The sequence below is a fragment of the Rousettus aegyptiacus genome, unplaced genomic scaffold (assembly GCF_014176215.1).
Source record: "Rousettus aegyptiacus isolate mRouAeg1 unplaced genomic scaffold, mRouAeg1.p scaffold_m13_p_3, whole genome shotgun sequence".
NCBI classification, from domain to species: domain Eukaryota; kingdom Metazoa; phylum Chordata; class Mammalia; order Chiroptera; family Pteropodidae; genus Rousettus; species Rousettus aegyptiacus.
Window position 1 is genome coordinate 29,574,948 of NW_023416306.1, and position 12,406 is coordinate 29,587,353.

Below are 12,406 nucleotides of genomic sequence, written 5' to 3' on the forward strand. Positions count from 1 at the left end.
GCCGCCGCTTCCCGGCTCCGCCTCCTCCTCCTCCGGGAGCCGCCTCCGTCGCCGCCACCGTCGCTGCTGCTGCCGGCCCGGGCCCAGCCAGCGCCCGCCGCGCCGGAGTCGAGTCGCAGCCGGAGCCGCTGCCCGCGGCCCCGCCATGAGCGGAAGCGCCGCTGCCGCGGTCGCCGCTGCCGCAGCCTCAGCAGCCGCGGCCGCCGCGCACTTCCAGCCTCAGTCGTCGTCCCCCAGGCCGGGCCCCACGGAGCTCGGGCCCCCGCGCCGCCCGCGCCCCCCACCGCCGCCGCCCCGGCCCGAGCCCGCCGCCGCCGGCCGCCTCAGCCCTCCGGGCCACGGGCCTCTCCGGGCGGGCGCTCAGGGTGGCGGCGCCTGCGGCCGAGCGCCAGGAGCAGGTACGGGGTCCAGCAGCGGGCCAGGCGGGAGGGGCGTGGGTTGGTCCCGGGGGCGAGGGCCCCAAAGGCGTGTGGTCCAGCCGCGGAGTGGGTGGAGCGTGGTCCGAGTCAGCTTTGTCCGGCCGCGGAACCCCTGTGAGCCCTGCGTCCCTGCCGCGCCGAGCGGCTCACAAAGCATTTTCCCACCCGGTGTGGAGCCCCCACCCCTAGTGTGGCCAAGGCAGCACCTCTCCAAGTCTCCGCTTGGCGGAGGAGGAAACTGAGGCTTACAGAGGGAAGTGACTTGCCCAAGGTCACATAGCTGCTGAGAGTCGTAGTCTGGCTGGGTCACAGGGCCACCCTGGGCCGCCGCGGGCCCCAAGCGGGGGGTGGGGGGCGGCCTGGGAGGAGGAAGAGCTCCCAGCTACAGAGAACCGAGAGAGATTGATCCGGGAGGTGGGGGCGCTAGGCCCTGTCCCAGGCACGCCCACCCAACGCTTATGGGGCTGGCTTAGGAAAACCGATCTCTTGCGAGGTGGGACGGAGAAACAGGGGCCGCTTTGGGGGCTTGGTGGTTCCCTGGGGAGCTGCTTTGGGGAGCCACAGGAGGAGAGACTCCTGCGAGTGGTGTGCTCGCGGAGAAGAGGGCTTCTTGAGTGAGTGGGTCAGAGCTTAGCAAACTTCTTATCACAGGGACCGTTTGGTCTCTGCCAGGCCACCTTCCCTACCACTGCACGGACTAAACCAATCCAGCTGGAATTAATAGGAGGGAGGCCTGCCTGCTTTTGTGGAGACTCCCGTAAGGTGTCTTTTCCGCGAAATGGTCCGAGTTTCGTTCATGTTCCAAGCAGAAGTGCACATATAGCCCTAATAAAGGCATTTCTGCCACAAAGGCCGAATGAGTTTTTCCCCGGTGGTCTAGACCTGTCAAACTTGGAGAATCCCCCTGAGAAAGAACAGCTATCTCAGGCCCGAAGGGGGAAGGAAGCTGGGAGGATTGGGACCAGTCACCCGCTTGCCTGGCATGTAACACAGGGCCGTGTACTGCATGGGATTCCCGTTTTCTTTGGGGTAGGTGATTGGGTGGATTGTTTTTACTGTGGGTGTATCTTGGAAAGTGAAGGAGAGGACTTGGAGTTCTGGAGGAGAGGGGGAGAGAGCGCGCAATGAAGAGGGTCCTGTGGAGCTAGGAAATAGAAGCTGTAGAATGAGGGAAAAGGAGACGAAATCTAGTCGTTATGGGGGAAGGGAAATGAAAGAGTTGCTGAAGGGAGGAGACAGTGTCTAGTCTAGAGGAAAATATTGGGATGTTTCAAATAGGGAGCCAAACCTGATGAGTTTGAAAGGTGTCTGTTAGAGGTGGATGGTATTTTACAAGGTCGAGTAATAGGTACTGTCTGTAATCACATCATTTTCTTTGAGTTAAGACAGTTGTAGTACTTTTATATAAATGTTTTGGCAAAACATTTTGCCATCCTCTCTCCTGTTTTAAGGCTGCAGGCCCATAGTAGTGTCTTGGAAGACTTGACAAAAGGGGGAGGGGAGGACTAATTAGCAAATGCATTAATTAGGGTCCTTTGTCCGAGATGATTCCTTGTTTAAGTCAGCTGTTTTCTTGCTGCCCTACTGCACCTCAGCTTTCCAGCTGTGGTGGCTGTTTTCAGGGTGCTTTGGAAAGAACTGCCTCGATCCAGACAAGATGAGTTAGATTTTTCTAAAAAAACTCTGAGAAACATATTTGACAGATGTATATAAAAGCATGAAAATTTACTTGTCAAAGACTTATAGGGAAATACAAATTGAAATACAAATTGATGCCATTTCAGATTGGCAAAAATGAAGCACTGTGGTAACCAAGTGTTAGTAGGATTGTGAGGAAATCAACTTTTTATACTGCTAGTGGGAATGAAAATGGACACAACCACCTTGGAAAGTAGTGTAGTGAAGTCTAGCCAAAGGTGGGCAAACATACTTATATACCCAAAATATCCATTTCTGAGAAATCCTTGCACACTTACTTGTCCAAGAAAATAAGTACAAAAGTACAGGAATCCTCATTGCAGGTTAAAGATCTACCAACAGTGGAACACAAATTGTTAGTCTCACACAATTGAATGTTATAGCACTGTGAAAAATAAACTAGCCACATGCATGAAAATGGTTGAATCTCATGAACATAATATGGGGTAAGGGAGCAAGTAACAAGAATTCTTACAGAATATTTCCACTTGCATAAAGTCTGAAAACATGCAAAACAATATTTGTGGCTATGTACATTTGTAGTAAAAATATAAAAACATTCATGTTTACAACTACCACCAAATTCAGAGTAGTGATTATCTCTTGGAAGAGAAGATGAGAAATGGGGTACAGGGGTACAGCTTTATATCTGTAATCCGCAAATTAAGTTTTGTTTTTCTTGTGAGTACAGATATTCATTAATATTATTTTAAATACTTTCAGATATTTGAAATACTTCTCACATGCAAAAAATATTATTTATAGAGCACAAGGTTTTTACCTCATAATAATGAAACTAGCTACAGGCTTCAGTCTTGCACAGCCTATTAGAATGCAGGCAGGTAATCCTTTTCTCACCCCTTTCTGACCTGTAAAACCTAGTTTGGCGATGGATGGCTTTTATTTTGGAACTGCTGATAGGCGTGGAGGATTTCCCAGTGTTTCTGAACTTTCTATTGGACCTAGGTCAGCAGTTTGAGCTTTGTCAAAATATAAGTGCTCTAGGACATCCTGATTTACCAGATTGGTGGCTGGGGGGCTGGGAGGGTGGCAGAAAAAGTTTGCCAGTAGATTTTGATGCCCACTAAAGTTTGAGTCACTGCCTTAGGCTCCTTTCGATCCTGGGTTGTGCTTCTCAGCTTTGCCCCAGCCTAGCCCCCGGGCTGCCTTCTGCTGCTCCTATTGCATAGACTGGGACTAATTTGCACTCATGTGATACTTAGCTCTTTTGTAGGGCAGAAAAGAATGATAGAGTTGAAAGCCATTGAATGTTAAGCCCTTCATAATCCAGGTTGTCTATTCCTCTTATTTTCATGCAGGTAGCTAAGGGGCCCACCACCCACCAGCACTATTAAAGCAGGTTTTACAAACTTTAACCACGTGTGTCACAACATGTGGTTTTATAGTTAGGAGTAAAAAAGGGTTTAACAGAAGGAAAACTAGCAGATTTGGCAAAAGGAAAATTTTTACCCCCAGAGGTAAATGTATGAGATCGTGACTTTCTCTGCAGATGACAGTAATGGTTTGAGTGTTTTGTTTTAGTTCATGACATGCACTCGAAGTTCAGTTATTTGAACCTGCAGTCAAAAATTAGGGGCTTTAGGACACAGCTGATTATCCCTCAAGATGAAAGAGTTTCCTTTCTCCCAAATTTGCTAGTTTTTCTTCTCTGCTAGACCCTTTTTGCTCTAGTCCCGATATGTTTAGGAATTAATTTATTTAACAAACGCGAGGATTTCTGGTAATGAAATTTGCGAAATACCCATTTGATGAGGTTCTTCTTTCTGGAAACCTCCTTTGGAGGTGCAGCATTGCGTACACTTTTGCAGGGCTGCTGCGCAGGCTTATGTAGATTGTGCCTAGCCCAAGGGCACCTGTTTCGGTGGCAGGTGGGATAGTAAATCACCAATATGAGCACCTCCTGTGGAACTGTGTTCCCTCAGAGAGGGGGCACCCTTTTCTAAATCTCACAAAGGTGCTTTATGACCTGGCATGGCCCTGCAACTTTGGAACTGGTGATGGAGCAGTTACTGTGCCATCCATGCTTATCATGCATGGGCTTTGCAAAGGGACCTGGTCAATGCTGGGTCTGAGGCTCCAAGTTTTCTCCAGGCAAAGTTTTCATGAGAAGGGACCCACAGGATCCTGGCTTTTCATCACCATGCTCAGCTGAACCAAAGTTTAATGTAACGTTGTAAAATTTGTTACTTGGCTGGAGAAATATGTACAGAATAAACTATTTAAAAAATACCATAAATTATAGAAAAGAATGAGAGAAAAAAAAAGAATGAAAAAGAAATCATTAAAAAGATAAAAATATCTGGTAAGTGAAGGAAAGTAGCTATGGACAACTTTTGCTCTTGCATTCTTCCAGTGCTCACTTAGAGAAGGAAATACAATTTTATTTTTCTCTTCCTATTCCCCGTACACTAGCATTTCTGAATTTCTTAAGACCTGAGGCTTGTTAGCCAATTTTGAAAATATTTACCCATTTGTATTTTCCATTAGCGATTGTTTATGCTTCCTGCTGTTTCATTTTTTCTTGGAGAGAGGAGGGGGGAGTGCTGAACCAAGGACAAGACTGGACTGCCTACTGCTTTTGCAAATAATGGCAGTGTGTTTTTCAGAACAGTTGTCATGGAAGAGTGCTGTTCTGCGGGCTCAAGGGAGAGGTATATTTGAAGTGGTTTCTGTTGTCTTTTTTATTATTATTTTAAAACATGATTGAGGGTGATGGATCGAGAGTTCCATTGTGCTTTTCCTGCTGTCTTAAAGAAACTTTTATAAAGAAAATGTATGTAAATGAAACAAAAAAGGTTTAACAAAAATAGTCTTATGCCTACACAAGGAGGATAAATAGTTTTCACCTATAGGCCTTACCTAAAGCAGTTTCATTTTCTTTTTTTCCTGTTCTACTTAAATGGATATTAGTGCTATTCTAGGGACTGCTTAGGATAGTTAACTGGAGCAATGTTGGCAGGTGGAGAGGGAGAATGATGGGGTTATGTTAGGGTTTGTTAGCAGTTCCCTCCAGTAATGATATGGATGAAAAGCTGTCACTGCTTTGTCTGCTTTTGTGATAAAATATGTGTCGAAATAAGAGATTGTGAGTTTTGACATATATATATATATGAATATATATAACATTTATGTATATGGTTATACACACACACATAAAATCATTTGACCCTTTTGAAAGAAAAAAAGAGGGAAGAAGTAGTAAGAGGAAGTAGTACAAATAAGAGAATAGCAAGCAATTAAGCAGTAGATGTTTTGTCGTGCTTTTGAGATGAAAGTTCCCTGTCTGTATCCGTTCTGATTCAGTGTCTGCTGATGGTGCTCATTGGTCTTCAGTTGAACCCTGTTTTATTGTCACAGAGCTAGAAAGTGAGCATTTTTGAAGACTAGACCGAAGTAGTAGGGTAAGCTAAAACAAGTATTCATTTCATAATCCCTTTTGCAAATGGGAATTGGTGCTCTCATAATTAAAGTATTTTTCATTTGGGTTTGAGGCTATCTTATTTGAAACATTTTTTGATTGAATTGTCTTTCTTTGTAGATTTTTGTTGCCACCTCAACATATTTGAGCACCTACTGGGTGCTAGTAATACTGATAGGAACCACTGATTCACTGGGGTGATAGCCTTCATTGTCAGAGACTTCATTACCTGAGGTACTGAGGACGAGCACTGATGCGAGAGCTTCAGCTGCTGCTCTTTCTCCCTATTTCATGCTTCCTTCTCCTTGGCCTTCTGGGCTTGGTGATGATATACCCATCTGTCAGGACAGGCCCCATCCCCTGCTCCCCCTCATTGGGAGGAATACAGAAATTTCACAAAGCATTTTGGCTGGACACCACAAGTAAAAACCCCCAATATGGTTCCAGCTCCTCTTCCTTCATTGCTGCCTGTGTTGCCACCACTCACCCTTTGCTGTGGAGCCTGAAAGGCACCCCCCTCACCCCCAATCATACAAAGAGGCTTTGTGCTCTGAGGATGTTCTAAAGGCAGGATCACTGTAATTATAATTCCCTAAGCACAACCAAGTAATGGGGGCAGGCAGGGTAAAGATGGTATCCAAGTACTTGTTGGTAGGGAGAAGTCAGGCGGGGATTAAAAATCATCTGGAGACAGTACCAAAATGGATAATAGAGTGTTGTTGATAATGCTGACGGAAATGTGTTTAAGTGAATACATTTCAGGGTTTTAAATTCTAATACTTCCAAGATACTTGAATCTTTAAAAAGCACAAGACAGCCAAAACTTTTTTTTTTTTTTTAATCTTAAATTGTGTAGTTACTTCCAGAAGTACTATAGAAGAAGGGACGTAGAAATCTGGGCCTGTTTTGCTTTATGTTTGTGTTGCCAGAATGATTGATTACCCAAGAAAGCCACATATATAACTTATTATCCAGAGGTGCTCTTACTAATCCTTTTTTTTTTTTTTTTTTTTTTTAAGTTTCTAAAAGTAAGCACTAACTGACATTTTTGGGAAGCTAATTTCCTCTAACTACCACTAGGAAAAAATTAATCTAGGGATATGTGCTTAAGAAACTCTTATATCAATCATCCTATATCATGTTATGCTTCCAAGGTCTGTTGGCAGTCTTTTAGTGAACACTGTTTTTCTTACTATGCTAAAGTTAACTATTAGTATATTACTTTTACTGGTGTCTCAAACAAATATTTTTTTGTGAAGAAGTGCACCAAAAAATTGACTGCTAAAGTTATCTTTAGATGTTAGGTTAGTGGAATTCAGTTGTCCTTACTCAAGGTGAGAGTAAAGGGGTCCTTTTTGTAGGAATTAGCAGTGACGTCCGTGGTGAGTGAAGCAGCCATGAAGTATACTTCACAGAAATCTATAGCTACTGTGAGCTGGCCCTTCCTCTGATTCCTCTGATTACTTGCTGGAATCAAGTCAGGGGTTGGACTTTTATTTTTATTGTCTAGCATGATTTTGAGGAAATATACCTGATGATTTGAGATACACACACACACACACACACACACACACACACACACACATTGTGAAATGATTACTACCATCAGGGTAATACATCCATCACCTTACATAGTTATCTTTTTTTTGGTGAGAATGCTTAAGATCTACTTTTACCAAATTTAACATGTACAGTACAATATTATTAAACTGTAGTCACCAAGCTGTATATTAGATCATCATAACTTTTTCATCTTATAACTGAAAGCTTGTGCCCTTTGACCAACATCTCCCCATTTCCTCCTGGTAACCACCATTCTCTTCTCTGTTTCTATGAGTTTGACATTTTACCTTAAAAAATTTTTTTTGAGATTCCACATATAAGTGAGATCATACATTATTTGTCTTTCTCTGGCTTATTTCACTTAGCATAATGTCCTTCAGTTTCATTCATGTCACAAATGGCAGGATTTTCTTTTCTCATGGATGAATAATATTTCATTGTATGTTTATACACCTTCATCCATTCATCAGTCAGACACTTAAGTTGTTTCCTTGTCTTAGCTATTATGAATAATGCTGTTAACGTGGGAATATAAATATCTTGAGATGCTTTAAATTTATCTTCATATAAGGCTACTGGGCAGTCCATTCCAAAGCTTTACCCAAATAATCTTTTGAAAAGATTACCAATTTGAGAGCTAATTTTTATGAGATTTAAAAATACACAAGGATCCATTTTATCTGCTTCTAATGAAAAGTAATGTTGATCCCCACCCACCCACCTCACTGTATTAAGCAGGTATATTCATCAGCAGTGACTTCTATTTTAGCTTAATTATAAATTGTTATTTGGCTTCTTCTTTGCTTCATATATATCTCCTTTGGGAAGATTAACCTCTGTTTACTTCACCGCTCTCTAGTGGCCATTGAAAGTAATGATAAAACATTTATTGAATGCCTGCTATGTACCAGGCACAGTGAGGATTTCAGATATGATTCAGATATGCAGCAGTTAAGCAATAGATTCTGACAGTGTGTTAGCAGAACAAATGTACTTTGGGGCCTGCCAACCCTTAATAAGAGGGCAAACAATGTCAAAATTGCATTAATAGTAGTGATATGATTTGACCTTCATAATTAACATTGCTAAAGCACAGATCTAATCAGATCCAAAATTTAAGTGGCTGCCTTCTAAGTAAAAGAAATATTATTTGGTCTGGCATTCAAGGCCAGCACTATTCGGTCTTCATTATTTCAGTCTCTACTATTCTTTCTCATGAATATTATTCTCCAGGGAAATGGAATGATCTGTCGTCCAACTACATGCCACTTTTTCACCTCCTTTCCTTTGCTTGTTAATTCAGCTCGGAATTCCTGTCCTTCAGTTTTTCCAAATCCTACTTATTTTTTAAATATCTCAATTAATTGTAGTCACTTATTATGTGCTTATTGTGCACAAGGTTCTTTTCTAAGTGCTTTACCTGGATTTATTTAATTTTCACCACAGTCCTCTAAGGTTAATGCTATTATTATTCTTATTGTGCAGATGAAGCAACTGGAGCATAAGGAGGCTAAATAAGTTGCTAGAGATAATGTAGCTCTTAAGAGTGTTATCTGGGATATGAACTCAAGCTATCTTGTTCCAGAATCTGTATTTTTAGCCATCATGCTTTACCACATCTCACTTTTATAGATAGCCTAAGCAAATTTAGCAGTTACGTTTGGTAACAAAAGATTGAATATAAGCAAAGGCAATCACTGTTTTAGCCATTAAAGAGAATTTTATTTCTTTTTTAAATTTATTTTTTATTAAGTTTATTAAAGAGAATTTTCAATCTGTAATTTTCCCTTTCCTTCTCCTGAGAAATATGCTCCTCCCTCCCCCTTTTTAAAAAAGTTCTGAATTATCGTGTTAGGATTATTTAGTTGATTTGTGTTGTGTGTGTGTTTGTGTATCATTCACTACTTTTTCACATAATAGGAGTACCTGTATTAGATCAGATATATTTAAATTGCTTCTTAGAAAATCTCCCATGTTCTGTTATTCTGAACATTAGGGTCTTAACTGAGTGCTTGTTTGAGCACTTAAGCAGATACAAAACTTTATAACAAAAAATTTGATCCTACCCAGAGGAACTTCTGAATCACACTTTGTTCGAATATGGGTGGGCACCTCTCCCTTGCCAAAATCAGCCCTAGAGTAGACAGCAGACTTCTTTTTAGCTTTAATTTGTACAATAAACTCTAATTTGTCACAATTTAAAACATAAACATATCTCTTTATTCAGTAGCATAGAATATGGTATTTTAAGCAGCAATTGGAGAGCCTGATATTAGGTTGATGCTGTCTGAGACAGTGGATTATTTGAGAAAGATAATGTAGCATAGTAGTTCCTAAATAAAGTGCTTCAAAATTGGTTGGCATGCTTGTTAAAAATTCTCTATCTTTAGGTGGCCCAAAGTTGGAATCATGCAATCGAGTAAATTGTTCCATAAGCAATTATAGATGGTGTTTCTAATATTATTTCATCTATATTGTGGTCTTAATAGGCATTGATGGGTCATCCATTTAGAAAATGTTCTATGGCAAAATGAGATTCTAAGGTCAAAACAGTATTTATAGACTTTTGGAACATGGCCTGTTTTTGAGTCGAGCCTGCCAATTCAGTCTCTTTCTCCTGCTTTGCTTATGGATACCTAGAAAGGAAAAAGGAATTCTCCGCCTTTCAAATTACTAAGCAACATGGAATCAATTCATAGGTAGTAGATATTCTTTTGTTTAGATAGGATAAAGATGTTTAGATACTTGAGGAATTTCTGCCCGTTTACTGGTTTGAGTTTCTTTAAGAACCTTGGGCCTCAGAACATATCTAAAGTTATAGTATGCTTTTGGGCTCCAATGGAAGACATTGTTGACTGTCTTCCCTATATATCAACAATATGAGTTATGAACTCTTTGATCTAATTATTTAATGTTTCTATTAAAAAGTGCGCATATTGTTGAAAACAAATTACTATTTCATGTTTTTGAGCTTTAACTGTAAATAAAAGCTACCATTGCTGCTTTAAGAAAATTAACCCCCCAAAACAACAAAGGCAACAAATCAAAAGATTTGCCTTAAAATGAATTTGTGTGCAACTCATGAAGTTAATTTCTATGTTGAGATCAAAACTAAAGTCAGAATTTGACTCTAGAAGGCTTAAATAATACTGTACATATTTTGAGCCTAATTTTTGGTAGAACAGAATCTTTTAAAAAAAGAACTGTCTCCATTGACAAGTAATTTTAACATAAATAATTCTATGAGGGCGGGGATAGAAATCAAATGAGTTTTACCTTACCAAAAATTTTTTATAGCACATTTGAGATGCAGACATATTTCCTTTCAAAATAAAATTGTTTGATAGGATAGTTAAATTACTTTTCCTGATGCTATGTAATTAAAAATCCAGGGCCCCAATTTTTTTCGACTTGATTAAAACCCTTTGTTTCTATGGGAAAAGAAGTTATCAGATTGAAAAAGGCCTTTAGAAATTTCAATTCCAAGATTGCTTTAAGAGGGGAGAGGCAAGTTAAATTGCGTATGAGCCCCCATGGACTTGACCTTGCTACTTCCTGGGTCTGGAAAGCTCAGAGACGGGGGCTGTGTTGCATTGGGGCGGGGCATAAGCCTGGTAGGAACTAGAAGTGAAACTGGAAGTGCCTTAAAAAAGCAGATCGTTGTATTAGGCCGAGTCAGGCTGGGTTGAGCAGTGAGACTGTATGATCCTCAGGCACAGATGTGTATGTCGTTCCCATGGCAAGCTTCCTGAGAAAGTCAACATATTTGCAGTTGGCTCAGGACAGACCTGAGACTCAGTGGAAGAAAATGAAAGAGCAAAAGGGAGAGGCTGAGGCAGTTGCCTTAGGGTGCAGGTTTTGAAAGAAAATTTCTGAGCCTTTGAGGGAGGGAACAGGAAGTTAAAGGTGAAATTCTTGGGGACATTTCCCCTCCCCACAAGCTGTGGGGAGGTGGGAGCTGCCACGTGGAAGTGGAAGGTAGACACACTTGTAGATATTGGTAAAGATGTCCTTGTTAGAACAAAAACGGTATAATATCCCTGTAGTTTGTTTTAAAATGATGAGTTCTCACTATAATAGTGATGCAAACGAAGGTTAGCTAGTCATAAGTAATTTTATTATATCTTGGGTAAAGTGGAAATTCATTTATTTTAAAAGAAAAATGAGAACACTGACACCTAAAAGTAAAAAATTTTCAGAGTGGTTTAATGGTAGTTATGTGCTATCTGTCACGCACCAAAGATAACACTGTTAACATACTTTGCCTAACTAGGTCATGCAGTGCTGAAGTTTTTCCCACAGGAGTGATAGATTCAAATTCAAAGATTAAAAACCACTGGCCTTACTGCTGGTCTCCTCTCTTCCCAGCCCCAGAAACCACTCATAGGTACTGTGTGTGGATGGGTGCTGGTAATATGGATTGGAGTTAGGTTTACCTGCTCACACTTTGATTTACTTATGCATCACCTGGGGATCTTGTTAAAATGCAGATTTCTAGCTGGGCACTGGTGGTGGTGGAGTAGTGGTTCTCATAATAGTCAGGTCTTGAGGACTACTTAAAAGGAAGATTACTGGGCCACCTGCTGAGCTTTTGATTTATTTCACTAGGGTGGGGCCTGATATTTGGTATTTTAAACAAATTCCTAGGTGATGCTAATGCAGCAGGCGGGGCTGGAGAGGCATATTTTAAGAGCTACTGAACTATGGTATAAATAACCCAGAGGAGAATCAAACCAGCCATATTGGCTTCTTGAGCAGTATTTTACAACTGAACTGAAAATACGTTGAAAAAAAGTTTGCAGAAAGTAATAGAGTAGTGCTATTCATGTTAAGCAAATAAAATAACACCTCATAAAACAATTCTACGTGTTTTATTGTGGTATGTGTCTCTTCGTGTAGAAGAAAATCAACAACAAACCCCACCAAAATGATGATAAGAAAAATGATTACTTCAGGAGAAAAGATCCAGGATTATGGAGGGTAGAATTTTAGTTTTCTGTGTAAAGTTTTAATTTTTAATGAAGAGGTTGTACTCCTACTTACATAATTGATTTTATAGAAAGGTAAAAGAAATCTGGGTTAGATATTCTTCATTTACTTCTCCAAATCTATCCAACCTTTTCTACCCGACTCTGCCCCAGGGAAAGTGTTCCCAGCGCCTTTGGCTTCTTGTGGTGTTCAGCCTTAAGAGGAGATTGAAGGGCAGGAGGAGAATGTCAGAATATTTATCCCTTTTTCTCTCAGGGGAGCCTGGATTCTATTACCTGGGTTCTGGTAACCTCTGTCT

General features: G+C 41.0%; 1 protein-coding gene across 4 annotated transcripts in view; it reads left to right on the plus strand.

Annotated features, from left to right (window-relative positions):
* The first annotated feature begins 266 nt into the window (after positions 1 to 266).
* RNF38 (ring finger protein 38) overlaps positions 267 to 12,406 on the plus strand; it is a 104,907-nt gene continuing 92,767 nt past the window's right edge. For all 4 annotated transcript variants that reach the window (XM_016130298.2, XM_036238388.1, XM_036238389.1 and 1 more), the window contains exon 1: positions 267 to 398. The gene's annotated coding sequence lies outside the window, so the exon portion shown is untranslated. The remainder of the gene's footprint in view (positions 399 to 12,406) is intronic.